General features: G+C 36.6%; 1 protein-coding gene and 1 long non-coding RNA gene across 3 annotated transcripts in view; one reads left to right on the top strand and one right to left on the bottom strand.

The window, feature by feature from the left end:
- Positions 1 to 12,566, top strand: part of sipa1l3 (signal-induced proliferation-associated 1 like 3) — a 90,888-nt gene that overhangs the window by 29,722 nt on the left and 48,600 nt on the right. The gene's annotated exons all lie outside the window — the stretch shown is intronic.
- On the bottom strand, positions 7,515 to 10,834 carry LOC106939273 (uncharacterized). The gene is made up of 2 exons (XR_001422803.1): positions 7,799 to 10,834; positions 7,515 to 7,727 (listed from the first exon to the last, which is right to left on the bottom strand). It is a non-coding gene; the product is annotated as an uncharacterized LOC106939273 (long non-coding RNA).

Raw genomic sequence — 12,566 nt, 5'->3', positions numbered from 1 at the left:
ATTTAGTGAAATATATGTCTTTGCTGAACTGTGAGTCTTTTGAGCTTTGAGCGTTTTTATCTGTAATCTTGTGGTTCACAGAAATAATCACGCGTGAAACTGTTAATCATTGTCTGCCTTATCGGGTTAATCCACATGCCTGTCTTTTACACAAGAGTCCAGAGATTGCTGCTGTGAAATGTTCAACGCTGCGGAACCCGATGTTGAGGCTTTAGCAGGAGTTCACTGCTTTTTGGCCTTTCTTGAGAAGACTGGGCGGAAAAGGGAGGAGTCAGGGAGTGGTGGATGTGTTTTTAATTCACTGTAGCAGCCCTCGGCCTTCTGCTGTTGCTGTTCCGCTGCCTATGTCTCCTCTTACTGCGGAGGTTTAAAAGGGTCTGGGTCAGGATTGCTGCAGGAAAGGGTGGGGTTGGCATGGACCCTCATGTTAATGCAGTGAGGGGTTGGATAAGGACAGGAAGCTGATCTTTAAATGTCAGGATTTCTCAGTGTTGGTCCGGTTTTGCTGCAGCTGTCCAGAATTGCTGTCATTTGCGTTGTTGCTGTGAGCGTAATGCAGCAAGAATTGACTGTAACTGCTTGACTTTGTAATTCTTAGCATCCACAGTTATAAAGTAATTTTTTTCCTGCTGTAACACAAATTTCTCAGTTTCTACTCTGGTAATTTATTTCATTACCTAAAATGTTTTAACTCTACATCAGCCTGTTTTCTGCTCATTTGTTTATGGCTGTCTGACATTTATAGAGGACAGAGCATGTGCCTTTATCATGTAAAGTAACTGTGCTGTTAAAAAGGCATTGAATTCAGCTCAGTGCACAGTGCTTTAAAAATAGGTTTGGACTTTTTTATTTGACTAAACATGCCTGGGGGAACCTCAGAGGAACTTTGATGTGAAGACATTGGACAAGTTATTTTTATTATATTTTTCTGTTTAGTAAAGGGGAGTTTTGAATTCATCTTTAGACTGTAGGTAGAGTTGAATGATTCAACTCAGGATCCAGTATTTCTGAGTATTTCTATCGCTGTTCATTTATGCCCAAGAAAAAAGGAATAACTTCACGACCATTTTGTAAAATTGTTTTTTTTTTTGTTTTGTTTTTTATTATTATTATTTTTGAAGAGATTAAGAAGTCGTCAGTGCTTGTTTCAGATTCAATAGCAGAACTTGTAGAGATTTTCAGGAATAGCCGCACACTTACCATCACAGACAAAATTATGTTTTATCACAGTAGCATGTTCTTAAACCAAAAAAAAAAAAAAAAAAAAAGGAAATTCAGCCTTGACTTTTAGTGCATTAAATTAGTAGTGAAACTATCTTGGGGTGCTTCCAAACCCCAGCAAATACTGACAGATGTATAACATTTCAAACACTCAAAGCAAACACACAGAGGAATATTTCACCATGGTTTTTTGCAGACTCTCTTGGTCCAAAGTCCTGGTTCCTCTCGCCTTCTCGTCTCTCCAGCTCACCTCAGTTTTTTTTTTTTATGATTATTTTCTCTGTACATACATGACTTTTTGCTGTCTGGAGAACCGATGCTGTGTTAATAGGGATCAATATCCTGCTGATTGAACCAATGACGTTCCATTTTCAGCTTTCTGCCAGAGCCCAACAGGTTGTGTTGGGCTCTGGCAATAATTGCAATACATAATATTGCTATGTGGTTGTTGATAATTGCATTGGAAAGATTGACTAAGGCTTTAGCAAATATTTATAGAATTAGGAAGTCATATATTAGAAATTGTAGAAAACTCTGATCACTCTAAAAAAAAACAAAAAAGAAAAAAAAACGGAATCTATGATTTTTAGAATACTTTTTCTTGAAAGATTATAATAATGGAATAAAAGAGCACATTTCTCTGCCAAGGGTGCCAACAGACTTGTCTGCTTGTGTACAAATGTTGGGAATTCAAAAGAAAATCTGATTTTGTTTTATCTTACAAAACACATGGCAAGAATATATATTTTGTAACGAGCTAGACTTCCAAGAAATGTGTCAGCATCTAAATATATCCAGAGCCAGGTGTATATACCTCTGAGTAGATGGATGAGAGGGATAAGGTAGCAGAAATAGATGTTACTGGCGCACAATAAACCCACAGTGCTTGAAAATTATTTAAAATATTCATGATTTTATTCGTGTTCTACTGATAAACTGGGCGAGTATTTTTTATTTTTATTTTTTACATATACAGAGAAACAAAAGTGAACCACAGCTGTTCATGATTTGATTCAGAAAAGGCTGCATTTAATCCAAGTCAAATTTGATTTCAAGTAAGCACTTTTCCTTCATATGAATTGAACAAACAAAAGAGCAAGCCATTCCCACACTTATTTTTTATTTATTTATTTTTTGACCCAACCATCCACTCTGGTACAAATCTCATTACAGTACAAATTGTTTGTGTTGAAATCCCCGAAGGAGCCCATCATTTCAGGAGCATCAGAGGAACCGGCAGGCACCATTATCTCTATCTGACCACTATCTTTCCAGCTGAGCGTATTTAGGCCGATGCTGGGTGGAGTCAGCTCCAGTTTACATTGTCAGAGCCATGTATCAGACAACAGGCAAGGCCTCTCTCTTCATTGTGCATCTCGCTGTCACTGTTTTGATTTGCATCGACGTTTTCGTCGCTCTTTGCAAACCCTGGCCCCCCCCCTGTCGAGTGAGCGAGAGCCTTTAATTCCGCAGAGACAAGGAGCAAATGAAAAATGATCTGCAGCGGTCGAGCTCGTCTGTGAGAGTTGGTGTGTTCCTTCGGGAACTCACAAAGTCTTTATAGAATAAGGTCCTAACTGCCTCTTCTTTCAATGGCACCATTCGGTGGGGGGGAGAGAATCAAACAGTGAGAGGCCCAGTGAAAAAAGAGACGCAGAGGGAGAGAGAGACTGGTTGGATTTGTGTCATAGACTCTCTTTGTTTGACTGCACTGTAACCTCACCACACATACACACCCCTTGACCCTGTACTCTCTTCCTATTGTTGATGCTTCGCATTGAGGAGGTTGCAAAAAAAAAAAAAGAGGACACCACTGTCACTTCTCGTTAGTGCCAAACGCTAAACTGATGAAGATTGGCTCTCAAGATGCTGCTTAATGTTTTAAAAGAGGGTGTGTTTTTAACCTCAGGGGATGCATGAACTCGCCCGCTAATGTCTTAACTACAGCTCAACATTAAAATTAACAGAATACACCAGAAGATGGTAAATAAAAAAACAACAGTAATTTAAAAAAAAACAAACATGCTTGGGTTTCTTGGTGTGTTTTTGCACTCCCGTATTTATTGTAGGCGTCATAATAAAGTTCAATTGTTCTTGTTGGAGTTCCTTGCAATGATGTTCACACCCGTTGAACCTTTTTAAATTTTATCACATCAAAACCACACATTTCCATGTATATTATTGGAGACCCATGAGCTACATGTTGTTGAAAGTTGGTAGAGATGCTAACTATAGTTAGCAGCGATGCTAAAAGCAAATGGAGACCACATTTTTATATATTTTTGCTTTTATCTTTTAGAAATGCAAATTGTGTTCTACCTCGTAATAGTGGTAAGTTGCTTTATGCTGTTCTGAAAACCTCTAGTAAACTTATTTAGGGTTTGTGGTTGTAATGTGACAAAATGTTAAAAAGGCATTTATGCTTTTGTAAATATCTGTGGTGTAATACATTTTTCAGGAAGTTCATCAGAAGTTCAGTGAAGTGGGGGTCCTGTTCTGTGATTTCTAGAGATGTGCCGATCAGGTTTTTTCCTGCCGATTCCGATTCTAATCACCCATGAGGGCCGATCACCGATACCATCACATAANTTTGGTAAAAAAACGGTTAGTTTTGCTTAAGTAATTAAAGACACAAGTTCAAATCCATGCCGAGAGTGGAGCTCTTTCAATCAATGCTCCTCCTCAGCATTGATTGGCTAAGCAATGTAACGTGATCCTCTGCAGCAAGTGATGGCGAAGCGGGGCGTCATCACGACGGCATTGGCTCCGCCGAACCCCTGAGACTGACTCATCGAACCCCTGGGGTTCGATCGAACCCAGGTTAAGAACCACTGCTCTAGAGTAATTAAATCCATATGGATTTAATTCCATTAAAATTAGAGATTTGTTCCTAATTTCTGATGTCTAGTTTTGTTTTGTTCATAAACTTTCCGTCGCTAGCGGAAAGAGATAACATACCAAAACTGAGTATTATTTTAAATTAAGACAAAATGATATAACAGCTTCTAGCACTTTGTGTTTGCTATGATGGCTGCTTTCATTACATAGCTAGTTAGCTCTTATTTCATCGGTTGGTGAATTGACTCCGGGTTAGTTCTTTCCTTCAAATGTCCCAGATGGTTGTTGTAGCAGCCTGTATGAACAGTCGACATGTCTTTGTATAAAATATGGTTTTCTTCTTTCTAGAAGCTTCTGACATCACTGAGTTTGCATGTTAGCTGTATACTTACTAATCTGATAAATGTCCTTTTTTTATTTTATTCCAAGCTATTCATCACTCGAAGTTAATCAATATAAAATTGTACAATAGCGGTCGATTTGTCTGTGCATCTCTTGCTACTACTTTCCAATTCAAGACTGACTTAATATATATTTTTTAAATCACTTGACTGAAAAAATAAATCAGTAAATAATCATTTTCACCTAAAGCATTAGTTAAAGTTTTAAGGTTTTGCTTTTTTAGCTGTAAAATGTTACATAAACTGGCCTTTTTTCATAGTTTGATGTTTTGTGTTCATCAGCTTAGTTCAAAAGTCAAAAATTTACTTTGCAATTGCATAACAGAGAGACATGAAAGGAATACTTAAGTAGAACTTTTTAGTGTTTGTTTTTCAAATGCTGAAAAAGAAATGAACAAATACAATGGTGGAAAAGGTAATTTTCAGTATGGGAAAAAGGTATAAATAAAAGGAATGTGAGATTGTAAGAGAGATTTAAAGATTGAGATTTAAAGGTGTTTTTGACAATCACTCAGGTTAATCAGAGGGCGTGTGGAGGGACTGAAATGGGCATCTTGGCCAATCAGGAGGGCACTTTAACTATGTAGAAATGTTTGAGGGTTTTATGGGTTCGGCTTGTAGAAAAAAAGTCATACAGTTTCCGTCGCCTCTTTAGAGCACTGAGGTCAGCCCACGACTTCTGTTCTCACCGCGGTGCAAACTGGACAGAGGAAGAAGAAAGTCACAGATTTTTCACATTAAAAGTTAACGTAAAAAAGCATCACCCTGTGAAAACAGAGTTTATATACTTTGCAGTTATCAGACAAGGCCAGTTCCTGTTTTATTCTCACCAGAGTGGCTGCCAACACCAGAGAGCTTTGTTACAGAATATTATTATTCCTCATAAATTAATTTCCACCCTGACAATGTCAGTGAAACTTATTTCTCTCTTCCTTTTTTCCGTATTTTTCTGCGTCTCGCTGTTTGTTTCTGAAGCTAATGTCTTTGTGTGGTGACCACTTTTAAACTATAGAAATTGTACACATACATGTTATGTATTTAAAATCAGAACTAATTTTGAACATGGTGTTTTTAGTGTTTAATGTGTCCTGGTACTTTGTCCTCAGTTGCCCCTCTTTCCGTAGATGCTGTTTAGATAAGAACTCTCTCTGGGCCAATTCCTGTCGTCCCGTTTCCATGTTGTGGTGTCGGGCCCTACCTTTCCCTCCCCCACCTGTTTTCTTTCCTCTCTTTTATTCTGAAATATCTGTTGAATCTGTTGGCTGGCCAGTACTGTTGTTCTTACTTTTACACACTAAAGAGGGAAAAAAACAAATCAGAGTAAAAATGTTGAACATGTGTTTTCTAAGTTTCACTTTTCAGATATGTAGCATTTTAAATATTTTAAGGAAGGTGAAGTTGCCACATAATTGCATAGTTTTCAAGTTGCTTCTATGAAATAATGGTGCTTCATAGACCATGTATGTGTCATTTTTAGAACTTTTATTACATGTTTTGGACCCATTAACACTGAATTTTATTGATATTCTCTTTGTTGTTGTTGTTTTTTTTTTTGGTAATATTATTTGAACCCATAAAATGTGCCTTATCATGACATTATGTATTGAGTTCACCCTTCAAGTGCACAGTTTTCGCCCTCCAAAAAGTTGACTAAATCCTTCAGCTTCAGTTGTTAATTAACAAATAACTTTTGTGAAAATATTTTTGGTTACTCTGCTCCAACAAAATTTTTACATTTTACATGTGAAACAGCAGTAGCCTTATTGTTATTTTTAGCATGGGCTGGTTATCGCTATCAGCTAAAAATTTAAAAAAGGACTTGTGTTTCAAGTGGGATATCTTTAAAGCGGCAACCTGCAGGCTAGCCAGATTATCAGGTTAGAGTTGTTCATAAGGAGCAGAAGAGACAAACAGCTACAACATTAACCGCAAGAACTACCACTGAAATTCATGACATCTAAGAATCTAGGAATCACAGTCAAATTAGTAAAAGGGTAGATATTTTTATAACTTTGATGATTTAGTCGCTACTTCACACCTTCCCTAAATATCCAATAATCTCAAGTAAAATAAAAGCTCAGTTTATACTGAGTTTATATTAAATGATTCCACTATTTGACATTTCAGAAATAAATTTGCTTCATTTAGAAAAATGTCTCGTTTTCCAATAAAAAGTTGGATGAGAGACTTTTTTGACCATACTGAAATTGGTTGATATCATAAAGCTGAAATGGAAACATTTTTTTTCTAGATGTTGCCATGAAAAAGAAGACGACAGGAAGTGGTTGAAGCAGTTTTCTAGTGACATATCACAAGAACAAACTTATTCATGTCTGGTTTAAACTGTGTTTCTTAGTTAATGGAAACCAAAATTACAAAATTATGTTGTTTCAGTGACAAAGTTTTGTGCACATTGTAATGGAAATGCAGCTGCTGATGGAGCAGAACATCCATGGAAACAACAAATCTTGATGAAAAGTCAAACGAACTTCTCATGAAAATGGATTCCTTAGCTCCTCACACAAACAGGAATCTGTCAGATCTGCTGATGAAGCTGCTCTTGTTTGAAAGGTTTAGGATTAGCAGGAAAAGATTTGACTGCAGGGAGAAGCTGAACTTTTATTCTAGTTTGGATGAATGCTGAAGTGAGGATTTCCTGGCAGTAGTGCTGTAGGTAATGACAGTAAGGTGCATGTATGTTACAGTTAAAATCTAGCAAAACTTTATTTCCTTTAAGAGTTTCAAGAAAATCATCAAACCGGCCTCTTTTTTCAGTAGAACACTTTATTTTACTTTAATTGCAACCCAAATGTTATGTTAATTGGGAAATATAAGCCAGTATCACACATTTTATTGCAGATTTGATACTGCAAAAGTAAATAAATCAAATCTCGGATAGTTTTGTTAAACTTCATTTACATTAGACGCATCTGAGGAACAAAATGGAAGACAACTGTTCACCCTTTCAAATTAACACACTTCCTGTTTGTGGTCAGGTTTGGCTAAACCTAATAAAAGAACAAACAAAGAAAAATCAAAGTATGCCATCAGGCCACAAAACCTTAACATGAATGCAACCTTCAGTTCTTATGATTTTACTTTTATTTTTAAACATTGGTGGTACCATTCTGTGTCTTTTGTAGGCCAGCCCCTAAATAAAGTAAAAGTCAGCGCAAGATTAACCTTCCTCTATGTTTCCACACATTTACCTAAAATAATTACTTTTACAAAACATGAGAATTGTTTTAACACATTAAATTTTTTCCGCTTAGTAAAACACTTATTTTTCTCCACACACCATCTTGTTCTATGAGTCTATTTTTATTTAGGTCAAGAACACAATTTTATCACTAATCAAATAAGATGTTCCTCGTCTTTCAAAGTGGAAAAAAGTTGTATCTGTTTCTGGGATTATGTGTAGAATTATGTATAGAATGTAGAATTTTTGAATTACTCAAATAAGTTTCCAGAAAAAAAAAAAAAAAAAAAAAAGCACCTTACTAGATATTTGTTCAAATGTTACTTGTTGGAAATAAAAGTGCAATATTGTCCAGTCATTAAGTTGATGTTTTTGGAGACCAAAGAGAGATGACTGACAGAAAACCAGTGTGGTGAATAAAAATCAAACCAGAACAATGCCTGAGATGGATTATGTTGTTCTTCACATTGAAACCACATTAAAACAATGAGCTGCACTACTGAATATGGAGAGGCTTGGCCAAGCAGAAGTTGAATTAGAAACGTTTCCCTAGAAAAGTCTCACCTCCCATTTAGATGAGCTTCTGCTCTGACAATTTCAACCAGAAACAAAGATTTGAGAATATTTGATCAAAGAAAACAGAAAAACAGCAAATTTATGTTTAGAAATACAACAAAAAAAAACAAAACAAAACAAACAAAAGAAAATGTGGGAAGCAAACAGTTTGGTATTTAAAATAGACAAGACATTGGCATTGTATTTAACTTGACATACTGTGCTCCTTGAAGGGTTTTCCCCAAAAAATGACAAATGGATGTGGTGTGAAGCCTTGCTCTTCCACCGTCTCTTCATCGTTTTTCTTCTTCCTTCTGGGATCCATGTTCAATAACTTGTTTTCTGCTGTTGTCATTGTCATACAGTTATATTAGCTAATTCAGATATATTTTAATATGCTAAATTTCATAATGACCTGATAATATATCATTATTACTATATGGGGACTTTAACCCAGTAAGAAGTTTGTGTTTCTGCACTGATATCTTATTAAAGCATACTGATCTTACCTAGCAGAGACTCAGTGTGTTTATTGGGCTATATTTAGTTTGAATTGATGTTCTACATGTTGTTTTTATCATTAAAAAGTCAATTGTAATAAAATTAATTATCTTGACAAGGTTTTTTTTTGACTGTATCTTTAAAATGATAGTGGCACAAATTAAAATGTTTGCAGGACAAACATTTGGGGTATGTGGTGAGGAGGGTAACTTCACTCAGGTGTTTCTCCAGGGGTGTGGATACTTTTTCAACAAACTGCACAGAACAGTTTACAATTGTTGGCCAGTGTTGGATGTTTCAGTTGCATTTCACTTTGAGAACAAAAATAGTTACATATCTAAAGAACAAAATGGCATCAGAGGACTATGGCGACACCAAACAATTACAATGTTGAAACCCAAAGAGCAAAAAGTCTCGTTGTGAGTAGCCGTGCCAACACATCCTGATGAGGCTTATCAGCCTGAAGTCACTCTGCTCTGTCTTCTGCACTTTTTCCTTCCTCTGTAGGAAGACAGGAACCCAGTGTTTCTTACACACACACAAAACAAGCATGTAGCCCGTTCAAAGAGAAGCACAGGTAAACATCACACACACATGCACACTCCTTTGTTCCAGCTTTTTCCAAACTCTTTTGTTTCTTTCAAGCAGGGAGTCAGAAAAACATGGTGGAGGTAAAAACAAAAACTGGGAGGAACCGGTGACTCGAGCTGACCAGCTTCCTTTTGTTTCCGAGGTAACTCTTTATCCGACGGGCTGCTGCAGAACAATTCGTGGCACACCAAAACTTTCCAAAAACTCCCATACTCACCACATGTCAACTGGGAGGTTCAGAAATGTGATGAAGTGTTGGATTTCTGTAAACATGTCATCATGTGTCAAACGTCTGCGTCTGCAAATGACAGAGCCACAGGCAGGCGGATGCATCTGAATTATGGAAAAGAAACACAAACACTGAGCTATGCTCGCATGAATAACAATGACAGAAACAGACAATTACAATTTGTCATACATTAGAAGACAAAAATGAAATGAAACAAAAATGTGTTTTTCTCCATGTGGTTTGATTGTGTTAGTATTTTTTTATAAAACTTTTTAAAAACTAGGAAAGATTAACCTTATGAAGAAATGTAAGTAACAACAATCCATGACTCAAACATGCAGACTGCAAAAATATTGTATTGAACTGTTCTCATATTTTTATCACATTAAACCACAAACCTCAATGCATTTACCTCAGCTTTTATGTGGTAAGCACAAAATGGTCCAAAATAGCTTTGTAAGGTAAATTAAATTTACTTTGGCAGAAAATACACAGAAGAAAACAAATGCTAAATATTACACTTTTCGGATTTCTAAAAGATTTTTTCAATACCATTTCTATGGTTTTCTATAATTTTCTATGTTGTGTCCTACTTTGTGTTGGTCTATCAAAAAAAATCCCTAAAATGAATTGAAGCTTGTGGCTGTTATGTGACTGTGAAAAACATTGCATGAATTTTGCAATACACTGCTGCCCTGACACCATCTACTGTTAAAAGTAAAACTCATCAGAAGGGCTGAGTTCGTTTCGATGTCATGATGAGATCTGACTCATCTTATTTCAATCAGCCCTGACTGTCTTGTTTATTGGCATGCCTGCCTGTCCTGTGGGACCTGTGTGTCTTGGGACTGTTGTCCTCTGAGCTGATCCGAGGACTTTCTGTTTACTTTGTGATCCCGTCTCAAAACATACCACAGCTCCGGCTGGGACTGTTTCCCCCAGCAGAGCGCCAATAAAACTGCAAACAAGCACGCACTTTCCCATGTTAAAGGTCAGCTGCCCGATGCAAACTGAAGATCTTCTGTGCAGCTAGTTAATTTATCCCTTACAGCTTTCGGTTTTGCCTTCAGATGCTTCTCTTCTAAAAAATATGCCAAGAGTTTCAGGCAAAATCAGTTTGAAAGCCTCTTTCACAGATGAAATCAATCCTCTGTTGAAGAGCGTAACAATCACACCAGAGTTTGTACTCTGGGATACACAAAGTGCCTAACAGAATGTCTTAATCCATAATCTATATTTGTATAAGATAAAAGTCTTTGTTAACCTGATCACATTATTGACACATGTGATTCTGCGTTTCAGCTGCATTTCTGCCGTGAAACTTTGGCTTCAGACAGGCTGCTCAACTATATATACCATCTATATATATTTATATATAATTTCCTCCAACAAGAGAAAAAAACAGAAATGTCACCTTTTTTTCCTGTAAACTTACATGAATTGAAGAATTCTCCATTCTGAAAAAAGCAGACCACACAGTCAGCATTCGATATGTTAACTCTGGATTCCAACTATTTTGGTCCTTTTAGTGAGAAAGAAACACAATGGCTATCTACCGTCTCCTAACTATTTACAAACTGAAGTCTTTTCTGGGTTTTTGTTGACTGTGGGAATGCTTTCATTCAGCATTCATACAATACTTGGCCAGATCAGGCCTTTTCAGCCTAGAATTGTATTATCAGCAATTGTTCTGACATTGGAAGCACAAAGACAAAGAGTTTATGTCAAGATTACTCAATCATTCAACGGTTGAGTTGAATGATTGGCCTAATCCTAATTTGGCCTGATCAGGATCAGGGCCACAAAATAAGTCTTTTGATGCTGATTAACAGAAAAACACAACATGTAGAAAGAAATTAAGTTGATCATAGATTAAAATATCCAAAAGTATCTAAATAATAATATTGGCTGGGATACAAATATATATTGATGACATTTTTACAATTCAAACCACACATTTACACTGTATAAAAACACATAACTTTATTTTCTCTCATTCACTTTCAGTATCCACTAGAGATGTGCCAATCAGGTTTTTTCCTGCCGATTCTGATCACCAATGAGGGCCGATCATGGCCAATCACCGAAACCGATCACATAATTATTTTTTTTTATCATAAGCACTAGTGGTTACATTATGTGGGAAAAGAAACCATGAATTCACCTTAATTTAGAGACAAATTTGTTTTTAATAATTTTTTCCAAGAAAAAAAAAAAACAGGCATTGTGCAAATTGTACTGCTATCAGTAATACTATCTTTAACAGACTGAAAACATATGAAGGCTCTGAAGAGGCTAAATAATGCAAAAAGTCTAAATAAAACCTCTCAACATTGCCAAAAAATTCAAGTATAAAACTTAACATTCAAAGGCAAAAACAGGTTCCATTACAATAAACAATCCTGAGTTACTGAATGAAAACTTCCTGATAGCATGGCGGCTAGCTGATTACTGCTAGTTCTGAGTGGCTGTTTCTGACTGAGCGGAGTAATTATGCGGAACAGGGAGGAGATCGATTATTTTTTCAGAGATTATCTGTCTCATGTTAGGACAACTAAAGTTTTAATACGTATGTAAAATTTATTTTTTAAGTTATATGCTTCAGCTTTAAGCAGAGGTTCGGTGTGAGAGTCACTACCAGGTGGAGCAGAAGCTCCGTCTGTCAAATATTACTACCTGTAGCGTAGCAGCGGTTCAACAGGAGAGCAGAACCAGCGTCTTACATCGCAGCTCGAAGACTTAAATAATTTTGCGGGTTATTTGTTTAGCTTTCTGTTTGTCATGCTAATCCGGGTGAGTGTTTGTAGCTGTGCGCTGCTTTACCTGCTATCTGATCCTCCATGTCTTTTTTACTGCAGTGAGCCTCGATGTAGCCAAACTCCGTCAAGTATGGCATTGTTTTTATGCAATATTAGATTCGTTGTGTTGATGCATTTTGACCTGCTTCAATTTTCCGCAGCAACACGCAAACTTCCCCTTTCACTCAGTGCGTTATAGTTACACATCACATCTCTTATAGGATTTGTTGCTG

Source organism: Poecilia latipinna, unplaced genomic scaffold (assembly GCF_001443285.1).
Source record: "Poecilia latipinna isolate Pla-1442-1.1 unplaced genomic scaffold, P_latipinna-1.0 Scaffold85, whole genome shotgun sequence".
Classification (NCBI taxonomy): Eukaryota; Metazoa; Chordata; class Actinopteri; order Cyprinodontiformes; family Poeciliidae; genus Poecilia; species Poecilia latipinna.
This window is presented reverse-complemented; position numbering and strand designations above follow the sequence as displayed.